Source organism: Manacus vitellinus, unplaced genomic scaffold, assembly GCF_001715985.3.
Source record: "Manacus vitellinus isolate BGI_N305 unplaced genomic scaffold, ASM171598v3 scaffold_18_pilon, whole genome shotgun sequence".
Classification (NCBI taxonomy): domain Eukaryota; kingdom Metazoa; phylum Chordata; class Aves; order Passeriformes; family Pipridae; genus Manacus; species Manacus vitellinus.
Genome location: NW_021939324.1, coordinates 4528814 through 4545086, shown reverse-complemented (window position 1 = coordinate 4545086; position 16273 = coordinate 4528814). Strand labels below are relative to the sequence as shown.

At 36.1% G+C, this 16273-nt stretch overlaps 1 long non-coding RNA gene across 1 annotated transcript in view; it reads right to left on the bottom strand.

Annotated features, from left to right (window-relative positions):
* LOC115307364 overlaps nt 1-16273 on the bottom strand; it is a 479194-nt gene that overhangs the window by 185372 nt on the left and 277549 nt on the right. The window contains exon 3 of the long non-coding RNA XR_003915699.1: nt 1559-1666. This is a non-coding gene — a long non-coding RNA (uncharacterized LOC115307364). The remainder of the gene's footprint in view (nt 1-1558; nt 1667-16273) is intronic.

Below are 16273 nucleotides of genomic sequence, written 5' to 3'. Positions count from 1 at the left end.
AATCACTGAAGGAATGCTTTCATTGTTCCAGAAAAATTAAACATTAAACACTCACAGAGAGTAAAATTCTTAGTTGAAAGTTTGAAAAATAACTACTTGTGTAAACATTATTCTCAGTTTGAATCAAGAATATGCTACTTTAAGATTCTTTCTCCTTTATGATCTAAAAAGAGCTTTTAGAGAATATTAGTCGACTTTATCCAATACAATTGAGAATCTGTGATGAGTTCTAGTTCTTTTATTTTATGTAACAACTACTGTATGAGTAATAACCTAGCTTGGTTTGGCTAGCAGTAGACCAAGGAGACAAACATCCATTCAAGTTTCTAATAATCAGTTAAGCAAATGGTGATCCAAAATGAATACAGTCACTGAAGAGAATTTAGCTTCTCTGTTACGCAGTATTATGTGGTATAGCTTCTCTATTATCCAGTCACTATGCTAGTAGCTCTACATTTTGAGCAATTTTCAAACTGTCAGGTATTGTAACATTATGAACTGTTTATTTTGCAGTGACGCTGATGTTTTCATTCAAAGTTTTTTACAGTATCATATCTTTTCTTTGTCTCTGATAAATAAGTATCTGTTATGGATACTCCACCCTCACCACCTCTCTTTCTTTCTTGTTCCCTTTCTCTCTCACCCTTTTCTTCTTTTTCCAGGCTAATGCTCCAGGTTTTTTAGAAGCTGTTGAAAGAGCGAATTTGATTTTCACTGAGAAATCAGTCTTTGAGTAAAATGCAGATCTGACAAACCGAAAACCATCCTGCCTTTATCTTGTCTGCAAGTTCCTACTAGCTACAGAAAAGTAGATTTTTTTGACAGTTAGCAGGAAAAAAAAAAGCGACAGGGAAAAATACAATTCTAAGTAAAACTGAGATACTGAAGCCCATGCATATTAAGAATCTAAGACTATAAGGATGGACACTGTGCTTCAATGCAATGGTGCCTTCCACGTATTTCCATTAAGAAGTTGTCTCAAGATTTTTTAAATTTTTTTCATGTGTGTGCATAATTTCTGTACTTTATGATGGTAGCACTGCTGTCACCTCAGCTCTCATCACATGAAGGATAACATAGGACTCCGTCAGAGACCATTTTGGAACAACCAAGGCTTCTATCTATCATCCACAATTGTCTCCCATGAGAAATGCAGTAGGAAGTAAGGGTTTTTTAATTAGCACCCAAATTTAGTTTTCTTTCGCCGGTTTTCTTCTACATTAGTAGATTACTATTTACCTATATTTTCTTGATCACTGAATATATGCACTATGTCCATATTTTATATTTATGTTTTATAATAATTTGCTATTACTTTCAGTGAGTACTTTTAATTGTCTAAAAAGGAAGAGGAATCAGAACGTGATGGCATCAAATCTACAAAATAACATCATGAACAGATGAAGTTAAAGATACGTTTAAGAATTCCACAAGGGAAACTAAAGTGCTCTACAATGTCTTAGAAGCTGTATCTTTAACTTATGTTTGTTGCTAGAAATAAACAGACTTTGCAAATTTAGTGTGAAATGAACCTCAAAATGTGTAAGACTTCACTTACTCAGAGTTGAGGCTGATCAGTTCTTCCACAGCTGGTGCCGACATTCTGTCAGTAAAATTCTTAACTGGATTGTAAAGGGCAAGCAAAGCAGTTGCTTTTTACTCCCACCTGGAACAAAATACTGTATCAGTTGCTTTTTTTTCACTGTCTTCCAAGTGCAATAAGACATCCATTACATTTTCTTTGCCCCTCACATTAAGGGTGCATCAGAATACCTATACAAAGGATGGAAGCAAAAACTATTACAAACTCTGAATTTGGAAAAAAGAAATAGTACTCTAAGATCAAAATGAAATTGAATCTTTGCTATTTAGATACCTACATTAAATTGCCTTGAAACACTTCTATTTGCTACTACTAGATGTTCTGACTTTAATTTCTTCATCATCAACATTTAGAAATGCATACCTTATGTGAATAAATATATATTTGAATAAATATATACTAAATAAATTATTACTTAGAGCATTTATTTATACTGTAATTTGTATTTATTTGTATTTGTATTTATATTGTAATTTGTTTCATTTTGATCTTAGAGTACTATTTATTTTTTCCAAATGTCTTCATTTTATTATGGATTATAGTCTTAAATATTATGACAAATTATTTCCAAAACAAAAGGTTAATGAAAAAGTCTCTCAATTCTAAATTACTCTTTATACCTTTGAAAGGAAATGCAGACAGAAAGAAGTCCCAGCTGACTACAAGAGGGACAAATATTATATCAATCTACAAAAAGATGTGAAAAAGAAGATTCAGAAGACCGTAGCGCAACCAGTTTCACTTTAGTTCCTGGGAAAAATAATAGGGTATGTCCTCATGAAAGCTATTTGCAGGCATAAGAAGGACAAGCAATGGCAGCATGGCAGCAGGCAGATGCGTGGCAGCAGAAGGCTACATGGCAGCATGATGACAACCCAACAAAAATCGGTGTCCTCTGCTTCTCCTGAGCTTCTAGCACCTGGTAGAACCAATGCAGTCACACAGAAAGAGCTCCTGTGCAAGCATATGATCAACCAAGTTTCTCACTGTTTGAAGGGATGTTCCTGGAGGTGGAGAGTAGTTGCAAGCAAGCCTGTGAGAAGTGTGACCAGACAGATAAACTGCTCTGCTTGGTGGCTGAGCTACAGGAGGATGTGGGCAGACTGAGGAGTACTGAACAGAAGTACACAGATGAACGCAGTCTCACTGTGCCATCTCTGATGCATGCAAGCCAGCTCAACATGGCCACTATGGAGACAGGTCCAGGATGTTTTGTGCCATGAAGAAGGCAGTGTTAAAAGTAATAAGGAGGTGTGGAAGAGACTATGCATTGTGCCATAAGGAAACCTCTCCTTTTCCTTTGTAAGATACCCTCACAGAATAGGTATGAGGCCCAGAATATACTGGACAAAACGGATAACGAGATAGAGGAGGAACCTATGTAAGCAGTCTCAATAAGGTCAGAAAGACCAACCCTTCACAACAAGACCTGCAGTAAGACCAGTGTAAAGAGCGAGTTACGGTCATTGGTTATTCCCTCCTGTGCAAAACAGAAGCACCTATTTGCACACCAGACTTCTTCTCAGGGATGTGTAAGAGGCATTTGGATAATGCCCTTGGTAACATGCTCTAACTTCTGGTCATGTAGTTGGACTGAGATTATTCTATTCTATCTATGAAAAGCCAACACAGATTTATCAAACTCTGCTTGACCAAACAGATTGCTTCCCAATATAACAATAAATTTGGTGGATGAAATGAGAGCTGTGAAATCTGCATATTTTTCCAAGGATTTTAAAAAAAAGTTAATAAAAATAATTAAATACAAAACTGCATTTCTTAAAAATCTCTTCTCTAATGATATGTATTGAGATTTACAGCTTCCATGGATGTGTTTATCTGAAGGGATAGAGACATATGAAGATATGTATGTGTGGAAAAGCACAGTGGGAAAAGCTGTCATTCACTACATCTATATAACATTTAAATGTTCAGTAATTTTATTATGTCTTGTGACCAATCTAAAAGGACACCAAGCAAACACGAAGGCAAATCATCATCATATTACAGGTCTCAGCTCTATTACAACACAATGAATGCATTTCTACAGCAGGCATAATTTTTCACAAACTCATTGCTTTAAAACAACTTGCATGCTCTAGTAGCATTATGGACAGAACAGCAATGTTCAGGAAATCACAGGTGGATTATAAAAGTTTCAGGTCTTTATCCATCAACATTCATTTCTCTACAGGGTATATAGCTTATGAATCAATGACTGGTCATAATAAGGTCAGACAAGAAGAAGGATTAATAGTATATAGTTAGTTATTCAATGCTGTATGCACATATTGGTTGGAGAGACACTGCACATCTGACAAATTTATGACCCTTCATTTACAGCGTAAACATATACAAGTACTAAACTATGTTCTATGCTAATGTTATTTTGTGTATTAATGGTATTTTATTGAAGGCAAATTTCACATCTTTATTTCATCATAAAATAAATGTGTTCTAAACTCTAAAATATTTCACTTTTCCTGTACTCTAGTTGTTCAAATAATTCATTAATTATAAACAATTGAAATACTCCTATAAAATTAATATGATGTAACTTCCTAACAGCTGAAAGCTCCTCTTACTATATTCTAAATCTAATGTAAAGAATCAAATTCCTCATGTCAGCCACAGGACTTTAATATAATTTCAAGAAACGTAAAGTCTACATTATTCCATAAACACTCTGCAGTTTCAGACTGACACAATTGTAAACTCTCTCTCTAAGAAACCATTTTCTAGTTGTTCCTTTAGTCCGAGCTTTAGTGGAAGTTATTCATACATAAATCCTCTTAGGAACAGACAGTTTTAATTCAATATGCCTACAGATTTGATCACAAATAGCTATCTAGAACAAAACTGAACTAGAACTTTTTTCAAACTCTTGTAATATTTTTGAATTTCAAAACATTTATTCACAGGAAGCATTCCAAAAGTGTCTGAAGATTTTGTCAGAAACCTGACAATCTTTCCAAAACAAAAGTACAGGCAAATCTAAGTATAAAATAAAAATATAAGTAATTTAGGCTTATTAAAATACATTTACACTGCAAAGATAAATAAGTGAAATGGTAAAGAGAGAATTAAATCTCTACAAAGTGATTCAATGATAAATTCTTTTTGTTTCATATATGCTCACATATCTTGCAACCAATTAATATTTTCTTATCAGAAATTATTCTAATGGTAAATTTTCAAACAGCTCTAGTTTGGAATTCTCCAAGGTAGAGGAGCACAGGAGACTTATGACAATTTACTGATCAGTGAATCATCAGCAGAAGCCAAGAGGTAGAAATCTCTTCTGTTACTGCTAACTTGAAACTGGAAAACTTGTGCAGCAGTATCATGAAATTTTTCTCCCACACTTTGACTGCTGTAGGGAAACAAACTGGGTGCACATATTCGATTTCAGTGAAACAAGTGCTGCTTGCTCTCAGAATATCTTTTCTTTGTAAAATTTTTATAATTTCTTTCAATATATTTCATCTTTTCCTATGCCTTTTCTTGGCCTTTCTCCTCCTCTTCATTCCCAGAACTGTTTCCCTTTCCCTTAGTTCCAGCTCTACACATTTCAGTTTCAGCAAATCTATGAACATTTTGTACACATTCTTGCCAATAAACCCAGCAGTTGTTTTTTTTTCTTTACTAATAGGGATGCAGTTGGCACAAAGTTATTTTTGCCTGTATTTTGCACTTGTTATCAGTTGGGAACAGAAGGAAACATCACTTTGGCTCCTGAAAGAAAGCAACAGATAAGCATGATGCTTTGGGCTGTCTGCTACTTCTGTTAGCCACCAGAGGAGCACTGTGCATTATTGTCTCTCTCTTCTATTATGTACTCTGAAATTCCCTGCCAGGAGGGCTAAAACATTTACATTTTCTCAGAAAATGGACTGAGAAAGTGAGATGCCAATATATTTGACAGTGTTAGAAAAAGGTTAAGCTTCAGCTTCGACATCTACATATATGCTTCTGGCCACGATGTATTCAGTTCTGGCCTATGACACTACTGCACAAAGACACTAGCTAGACACTAAATGAAAAGTCACAAGGAGAAGTAATATCTCTTATTAGATCAGTTGTTAGAAAAAATTACAAGAAGCTGGCACAGAAGTCCTTATTTAAAACAATAAAGGGATGAAGATTTCAGTTAGGCTATATGCCACATGGAATACTGTTACTATACCTTCCTTGAAAATTGGTTATTAAAATCACAAGACATAATAGGAAATCCTGCCTCAAATATCACAGAAAAAATACACCAGTGACTGTTTCCAACTTAGGAATGTTTGTGTGATACTCATGACTTCTGAAAAAGATAAAATACTACCCAAGTTTTTCTTAGTAGTGTAAATTAGATAAAAAGGAAAATTATTTATAAAAATGGTACAATACTCTTTCAGCTTCTATAAATAACACAGAGTTTAGTAAGCTTTTTCTTATTGCTTTGGACAGAAATGGTGGCCATGTGGGCTGTTGACAGTTCCCTTTTAAAAAATGTTCTTGTTCTATATCCCTTAATTCACACGTGGGATATGACCCTACATTATACAGTCTTGTCCATTTTAACAACTCCTCCACATTTATGGTTACATAAGCCTTTCTAACTCTTGACATTTCATTTCTTTTGCATCTTTTACCTGCATTTGTGATCTTCAGATATATTTATGTGGAGAAAGTTCATGTTTCTATTATCTATGGATAGGCCAACATCAAAATAATAGAACAAATAACATCAAATTAATAAAAAAAATTATATGAACACATCTTACTTTAAATGTATGTGACATCCTTTAAGAGTAATTTTTGTTTTCCCAGTGATGGAATATTTATTTCTTTTTATGCATTTGAGAGCTTCATTTCTTTCTTTAGTTAAATCTGTCAAAATATTCACCATTGAATAATTTCCTACAGACATAGTAATACAATTTACTAACAAAGTAAAACAAACAAAAGAAGAGAGAAAAATAAAAGGAAAAGCATGTTTTCAAATGAAACCCTTTTAGTTCTTTAAGGTTTGTGTAGATTAAGTTTATAATTTTTTATCACTAGTGTTGTAACTGTACCACAAACTGAAAAAATACAGAAATTAGAAAAGTATTAAAATACACTTTATTTTTGTCAAGAGTTGAGCACCACGGTCCTAAGTCCACAACATAATAACTTTTTAACTGACAGCACTAACAGAAATGTAAACTTCACTTATTATCTTTATATGCAATAAAAATTTCAGAATTTTTATTCATAACATCAGTTTATGATATTTGCATTATATAACCCTGTAATCCATGACTGGCTTTTCTAGTACCTCTTCATATTGTCAGTCACTGTACCATTATAAAAAAATCATATTTATCAGCCCAAAGTCATATACCCATATACCTCTATTTTCTTTGTGGAAAGAATCATAAGGAGCCTCTTTTACTGTATCATGTCTTCTAGAGAGCATGAGTTTATTAGTCTCCTGCTGCCCCCAAATATGTAAGATCTGTATCCTACTGTTTTACTGACCTGTCAAAACAAACTTTCCAAGCTTTCTTGACCTATCAAAAAGATTTTAATCAACTGCAATATCTTTTAGATAAGATTGCAAGTCCTTACATCACAGGAGGTGCCCTGCTTGAGATAAAAAGAAACTTGAAAAAAATACAAGATTTCAGACAGGTCAAAACAGAGAGAGCAAATCTCTCGCACATCCTCACAGATTGCAACGTGTTAATAAATACATTGATCCTGTATTCAGAATTTAAAGTGACTGAATGTCCAACAGTCTGATTTAAGCCAGAAAACAAGTGGCTTTCCTATGAAAAATAAAAGCAAAGGCATTATCTAAAGCATTCTAAGGGCTGATTTCTGAGCACATACTCTAACTTCTCTCCCTGTTCTAAAATTGTAAGAGTTTACTGAGTACTTGAAATCTGAATCAACTAGGATTTTATAGAGAAAGATACTGATTATGGTTTTCAACATTTTGTCATGAAAATGCAAGAGGAGTCTAATTATAAACATTTCCTGCCTGTTGTGGTAAGATAGCAGAGAAAGGAGCTGCAGGGATAGTTTCTGTGAGAGTAGGGACTTTCACCACATGACACAGAGCGAGTTGCAGCCAGCTCTGAAATGAACTCACCACAGGACACAGTTTAGCCCACCAGCCAACATGACTGTTCTTCTCTAACATATTAGGAAAGGGCAAAAGATACTATGTAGCAGCTGTGAGAGAGAGAGGAACAGGAAAAATGTGAGTGAATACGAGAGCTTACAGACACCAAGGTCAGAGGAGAAGGAGGAGGAAGAGGCGCTCCAGGCACTTGGTGCAGATGTTCCTCTGCAGCCCATGAAGAAGACCATAGTGAAGCAGGTTGTCCCCCCACAACCCACAGAAGGCCGTGTTGGAGCAGATGTCAACACTCTAGGCCATGGATGAGCCCACACTGGCAGAAAAACGTGCCTTAAAGGAAGCTGCAGATTGTGGAGAGCCCACACAGGAGACTGTGGAGAGGAGCCCAAGTGGGAGCAGATTTTCTGGCAATATCTACAGCCCACAGCGGGGACTCATGCTAGAGCAGTCTGTTCCTGAAGGACTGTGCCCCACAGAAATGACCCATGCTGGAGCAGCTAATGAAGGACTGTATAGCGTGGGAAGGACCATGTATTGAAGCAGGGTCAAAGTATGGAAAGGAAGGAGAGGGAGAGATGAAATATTATGAACTGACTGTAACCCCCATTCCACATTGCTTTGCACCGCTTAGAGGGGAAGGTGGAAGAAGAGACAAGAACCAAGTGAAGCCTGGGAAGGAGGTGAGGGAAGGAGGAAAATGTTTTTAGTTTTGTCATGGTTTCTCACTATCCTGCTCTATTTTTATTTGACAATAAATTACATTAATTTTCTCCAAGTGTGTTTTGTCTATTTCCTTGTGTTTACCTCAACCCATGAGCTTTTACGTCTTGTTTTTTCCAGTTTTCCCCTATTCTGTTGAGGAGGGGGGGTTAAAGAATGGCTTGGTGGGAATCTGAAAGTCAGCCAAGGTTAACACACTACAGAAACATTTCATTTTTATGAAAAAAAAAAAATGGGACAGTTGCCTTGTTCCTGAAGAAAGATATAAACTGAAGATGTTAGGAAAAGTGAACTCTGATTTCCCTGAGGTTCATCATGTTCATATTTAACTAAAACTATAAAGTACTCACTTTATTCAACCTCATATTTACAGTGTTTGTTAAGAGGGTAGAGATTTTCCACCTTGTTTATTATTATCCTAAGTGGGTAATCATTAATCGGGATTTTGTTGGTTTATTTTGTTTACTTTATTTTAACTGGGGCCCCCTGGTGGTCTAGTGGTTAGGATGTGGCGCTCTCACCACCGCGGCCTGAGTTCAATTCCCGATCAGGGGACTCCCCCGGGCAGATGGAGCTCGTCAGCCCTGTAAGGCCATCCATCTAAGAGAAGGTCACTCTAAACAAACCTACGTCCTGAGGACCTCGCTGCCACTGTCCAAGCTTGCTCAGCCCCGGCAGATGAACCTCAGGATTAAAGGGTGGGCTCAGTTCAGCGCACACTGTGTCTCACCTAAAAAATCCACTGCGCAGGCTGAAAGGGTAATGAGCTTTCCCAAATCTTCGCTCGCAAAGACTGGCCATGATTTTAACTAGGTGCTTTTCTAATGTGTTATAGTTCTGTCCCCATAAACAGTGGGGAGACATTAACAGATGACAAGATTTTCCATCTTCTCCCTGTCCTACTAAGGAGGGGAAGTGAGAGAGTGGATGGGTGGGTATATGGCAGCTCTCCAAGGTCAACCACCACTGTCAACCTTTTGATCTGAGCACTGTAAGAGTTGGTAACTTCCCTTTCTTAGAGTCCACAGGTGTAATGATAGTACACATTTCCTCCTGAGTAGGGCATGGCATCAGGGGAGGTCTGTATGTGTTCCTCTGCTCCAGGTTTTTAGTATTGAGAGGATTTTATTATCTGAAATATACTCAGATAATCCAAACAACACTGAGCTAAGTTTTGACTCTTCTGGTCAAGAAGTGATTTATTCTTACCATAAAGTTTAGAAGCTGAAAAATAATTTTCACACTATAACACTTCAAGATCTCCATCTACTCATTTGCTGTAAAGAAAATTAATAAGTTGGCAAAAAATCTTCCAAAATCCCCATTAGATTGAGCAAGGAAAATTTTCTACTCGAATAAAATCTGGTGATCAGCATGACCTTGATTATATCATCAGACACACTGAAAAAATATTTTCTAAGTGTCTTCATAACTATCTTTACTTCCAGACTATAGCTGCAGCTACACTGTGATTCTTCAGAGAAAGAGGAGAAAAACTACATCTAACCAATTGTTCATCAAGGCAATATACTCCTTCACTTTGCTGATGACTGGTAAAAGCTCTGAAGCATGAAATTTGATTTTGTTACCCATTTAATGTATAGATGCAAGTACAAAGAACATTAAAATGTCAATGCATTAAATTTTGTTTTCCCCTGTGGTCTTGAAAGATGATGATGATGATGAAAACGAGGAATCATTTAAATATATCAAGGTCCAAATGAACCAAAGTAGTCCTATATTCATTAAAAACATACACAGAGGTTTGAAAATATTTGGAGTGAAATATACCTTTGAAATAGTGTTATCAAATGGTTGAAAGTTGCACTACTCTGACAATATTTAAATATCTCACAACTGGAACACATTTCTAATTCTAATATCATATTTGTCTAAAAGTTGGCTCTCAATCACTGTTTTATGTCACCATTTTGTCTTCAAAGTTAAACAGCTGTCTTCTCCCTTCCATTATAGTTGTGTGCATATACATATATATTCATGTAGAATTCATCCTTCAGTCTTCTCTCTGATTAAGCTAGACAACTTAATCTTCAGAGGTCTTGCATTTTAAGGCTCACTTGATTCTATTTTCAGAATGAAAGCTCTGTCTTCCATCCCTGGCCAACAGTTTCATCTTTAAAACTCACAGCTGAGTGATTAATCATCATTCATGTATGCTGCAGTTGGGTACAGAATAGTTTCTTAAGTAAATTGTCCTATTTTTAATATGGAGACATGTAAAAGTTAATGCATATGGCAGAAAAATTACAGAAAAGACTGGAAAATGCTTTGGTAGCTATTAAAATAAAATTTTACTTCATTTTGATGCTAAAGACTCTTATTATTATAATCATAATGGTGACCAAATTGCTTACAATTACTTTTCAGGGTAAGAAACAACAAATTTAGACACTGATCTAGGAATCTCAACCTGTAACCCAAGGGCCATATTCAGAGTTTATAAGCAATGACGTCTGTGAAATATAGTAGATTAGATAAGATGGCTACAGAGATCACAAATACTTTGAAATGAGAAGAGAAAGGAAAGAAGAAAAAAAAGAAAGAAAGAAATATAACTTCACATACAATTTTAGCATACTGCCAAATCCCTGTTTAGATCATAAGTGTTTTCTAATGTGGGAGAACATTTTTAAAATTAAGTTCATTAAATTAAAAAACAAACAAATCCCCCACACCAACAGCAAAAAAACCCATGACACATAAGTTAATTCTGGAGGTGAAAAAGAAGATATAATAATACACTTGGAGGAACTGGTTGAATAAACTGTCTTCTGATGCGCTGGTATGCAGTGTCATGACATGAGGCAAGACAGCTGGTGAGGAACTCAGACAAAAATTACTGTTACTGTAAATGCTTTTCTATCACAGAGTCATAGAATCATGAATAATTTAGGCTGGAAGGGAACATGAGAGTGATTTTTCTAGTCCAGTTCTCCACTTAAAGCAGAGACAACTGAGATTGGATTGCATGTTGTCAAGTGTTGAATGGAGGCAATAAAAACAAGGAACTCCAGGGAATCCAGTTCACAGAGTCTGATGGCCAGAAAACCCTTGTATTTAGTAGGGTTTGCTAGATCTTACTAGAAGCTGTTACCTCATAAACACTAGTGAACACAGCTTAATAAGGAAGACTGAGATACTATCAGACTTTAAATTGATATTAAATTTTCAAAGTAGAATTTTCTTCTGTTTAAATATAAAAGTTCCATCTTTGATTTGAAAACAGAATGATGTGCCACCTCTTTAAATTTCCTATGCAATGCTTGCTGCTTTGTAAAGAGAATCACAATGTTTTCTATTTTCTTTCTGCTACCAAATGCAACACATACATACCTATTACTCTCTTTCTTCTATGTCTTCATGTATGAGAATCATATTTGGTATATGAATATGTGGTCATTTTGAGGCATATGTAAAATCCAAGCAGGAATATATATATTATTATGGTAGTACTGTTATTTAAAAATTTTTGCGTAAGAAGATTGCCACACATTGACACAGAAGAATGAAGTAACTGTAAGGCAAGTAAGATGATTAAAAAGATCATTTCAGTAAATATCCCTGATAACTCCTTGTGTTAACTTCTTTTCTACTTAACAATGATTCTGCTTAGTCCTAAAAAGCAGTCAGCTGATGCGCATACTCAACTACTTTATCAGATGATGTTACCTCAAATTTGGTTGCATAAGTTTAAGCTAGATACTTCAGATAACCAATTTTTTTGATATTTTATGACCTAAATCAAGATACAGTACATCAAATTGGCAAATTTTCAGATATTCAACTTATGATAATGACAAAAAGCATCAGACCTTGACCTGATGAAACTCACAGACTGGCAGCTCCAAAATGTTGGTAATCATTAATTGGCCTCTAGGCATCTGTTAAAGCAAGATAAAATCAGCCTGGGTCAGGGCAAATCCAGTAAGGTTCTGAAACTCTGTGCTGTTAGTTTGATCTAAAACTTTCTACCAATCAACAGTGGCAAAAATAATATTTACTGGGCTTTGGGATTTGAAGAAAAAATACTTTAGGCTTTAGAAATTCTAAACTCTTAATTTATTCATTTTGGTTTATTCGGCTACAAACAAATAATGTATTTGGATTTTCTGGGCTTTTCTATGGATTGTGCTTTAAGTTTCATGTAAAAGTCAACTACTGTGCTTCTGAAAAATACGCCAAGATAATGCTAACAAGTAACCTTAGTGAATGTCAGGGGAAGAGCCCAAGTTTATTGAGCAAGGATGGCATTCATTAAGAACTTTACTTCTGAATATGCTAATCTTCCACTCACTATTCATCGTAACCAATTCAATATGGTTGGCTTACCATTCTCTTTAGTTCATAAAGTGTACTGTGAAACCTACCACTGAAATCTGGTCAGATGTTATAGGTGTGCTCCCATTTGCTTCACAAATATTGTTATAGCCTTGCTAGAAATAATGTGATTACTGATATATTCTGGTTTGATTTCAGAAATACTTATCTGTCCATCATTAGTCCCTGGTTAAAGAATGGTTGTGTTGTTAAAACAATTTTTCAAATCCCCATATATAGAGAGTGGCATAAATCTGTTTTCAAAACCCATGTATATCCATGAGATGGATCTCATTTTTAAGCTTCATACTTCACTATTATTTTTGTCACAGCTCCAGCAAAAACACATATATCCAAATAAAAGGTCTGCATTTTAAAAATTTAAGGCCATCTTCCTTATCTTTCCTTCTGAAAAAAAACTACTTTAACGATAGGTATGACTGGAAAGAGTTTATTTAATAACCTTACATATAGAGGTCTCTGGCTGATTTTTAGCATTCTTTGGTATTAGACGTTCTACTGTCTCTGTTTTTGTGAACGAATCTGGGAATCTAAACTGACTACTGGCAACACATACAAAGACTGTCAAAAGCTACAGTAGTTTATATTGGGAATCAGAATAGCTGCTGTCTGCTTCAAAGAACTGGGAAATGGTCAATGTGTTTGCTACATAGAAGCTGTGATCTGGAGTCATAATCATCATGGCTGGGCTCCGCGAACGAAGATTTGGGAAAGGCTCTATCGACATTTGTTACAAGCACACTGGTGGCTAATAAGGCCAATACGAGATAGACATGTCCAATTGCAAAAGGCACAGCAGAAAGACTCCTTAGGTGGTATATTCTGCAGGACACGGTTCTTTCTGCGCTGTCTTTTCTCCTCAAGGGTGATCCTGTGTGCATTCTCAAAGGAAACGGCAGCGTTATAGATGGTGTGTCTCCAGGTCTCCTGATTTGAGGCCAGAGTAGACCAGTTATGATGATCAATATGGCCGAGGCTGAGATATTGTTTCAGGAAGTCCTTATATCTTTTCTTTGGGGCTCCTCTCTTGCAGAAGCCAGTGGCAAGTTCACCATAGAGCAAGATCTTAGGGAGGTGGTGGTCCTTCATCCTTGAGACGTGCCCTGCCCAGCGCAGCTGTGTTCTCAGCAACATGGCCTCAATGCTTGTGACTGCTGCTTGCTCTAGAACAGATGTATTGGTCACATAATCTGACCAGTGGATGTTTAGGATTGTATGGAGGCAGCGTTGGTGGAAGCGTTCTAGGAGTCACAGGTGATGGCGGTAGACGACCCATGATTCAGAACCATATAAGAGAGTAGACAGCACAATGGCTCTGTAAACACTGATCTTGGTGCTTTTCTTCAAGTGTTTATTACGCCATACTCTTTTATGAAGCTTTCCAAAAGCACTATATGCCTTTGCTAACCTGTTGTCTATCTCTCCGTCGATCTTACCGTCTGAGGAGATGAGGCTGCCTAGGTAGATCTGGAGTAACACCTGTTCAAATACATTTTATTTATTCTGCCATCAGGGAACTAAAAAAAAAAACAGACTTGCTTTGCACATAGTCCTTGATAATTTACCTTGAATATAAAAGTTACACTGGAAAGGACTAGGAAAGATCATTTCCTCCTAAACAAAAAAGCTGTCTCACAATATATGAACAGCAGATTTACTATTGTGATGCTTTCACCCCTGCCAATGATAAATCACTTTTTGTTTCAGTCATTCTGGGGCCGTGTTTGACCCTGGGTACACTCAACTGGCCCAATCCAAACACCTACTTACAATCTGACATTGCAGCCTGGACTCAGCCTGTCCTTATCCCCACAGAATAGCTTTGGTGCTAGCCTTGGGAGTTCCCATAATTCCTGGCCCCTATCCCACATGGCACCCTGAAATATATCAAGGAAAGTTAGGTCACAGGAACACAAGTTAGATCACATTTAATGCCTTAATTAATTCTCTGGATGATACAGATGTTTAGCCTAGCAGAGAAAAGCCTCAGGGCACATCCCACCGAAGTACATACAAATCTGAAGGGAGGATGCAAAGGTGATAGAGTCAGGCTCTTTTCATAGGTGTCTAGTGAGAAGATCAGAGGCAATGAGCAGAAACTGAAACACAGGAGGGTACTTCTGAACAAAAGAAAAACTTTTTTCCCTGTTGGGAATAACTAAGCACTGAAAAAGGTCACCCAGAGAGGTTGTTGGATCTCTGTCTTTGGAGATTTTCAAAAGCCATTCCGGACATGTGTCTTGGTAACCTGCTCTAGGTGACCCTGCTTAAGCAGGGGTGTGAACTAGGTGACCTCCAGAGGTCCCTTCCAATTTTAACCTTTTGTTATGCCAGCCATCTGAATCCTCACTATGCAGGAACAGTTCTTGGTGTCATACCTTCTATTCATTACCTTTCTTTAGTCATAAAGGAAGAGCTAATTTTCAATCCTACAGTTTTCCTAATATTTAGATGTAATGAACTATTTTCAAAATCTCTCTTTTCAATTTTTTTTGTATGGCTTCAATAGGGAGTAAACTGAACAAAAGTAACTGAAGATATTTATACAGCAAGGGCAGAACTTGTTATGATACAGACTGAGTACACTAGACAAATGCCCACAAACACCAGATGCTATTTTTTGCAGGTATTACTCCTTGCTTTGGAACACACAACAAAAAGTCTTGAGATGTTGTGTTGGTTTGATCTGGAAGATGGGAGATTATTGGAAGATACAAAGTCCAGATATTCTAGTTCGTTGTTTGTGTGAGACTGACATTCTTAATAAAGGTTACTGAGCCAAGAAATTATCTACAAAAGAACAAAATGAAATATATTTTATTTTTTATTTTATTTTTTTTAAATAACAGATGAGGGAACAAAAAGGAGATAAAACCTGTTGTCAGTCATAATACATTTTAGTCAACAGATAATATAGCACTAGATTTTATAGGCTTGCAGGCATTCAGCTATTAAGATTCTGTACTAAGTCTAGTTTTGTATCAAATGTAATTCTTTGGTATTTTCAATGCACAATCCAATTATTAGCGTTATCATGCCTATGCTCTCACAGATATTTGCATTTGAACTTACAGCAAAAATAATGTGAGAAGTCAAATATCTCCACAAAATGGAGAAACTATAACTGAAACAGTTTAAAGATTTGCAATATTTCTCCTCATTCATTTTGCCCCTGAGAATTAATAAATAAGCTGAATGTTGATTCAATGAATTCAGGCACTTCTCACTTATAATAACATATTCTGAGTAATCTAGGTAACAGATAAATAAATATATGATCTTTTTCCTTAATGTAGAAGACTGGTGTAAATCTAGTATGAAGTTGTAATATATTTGAAGGTCATGATTACACATTGCAGATTCTTTCTGCTTACATGATCAAAGAAACAAAGAGTAAGTGCACTGTTATGACTAAATTCAGAATTTCAACAAAGAAGTCTGGACTATGTTGTACCATATCAAATCTTAGAAAG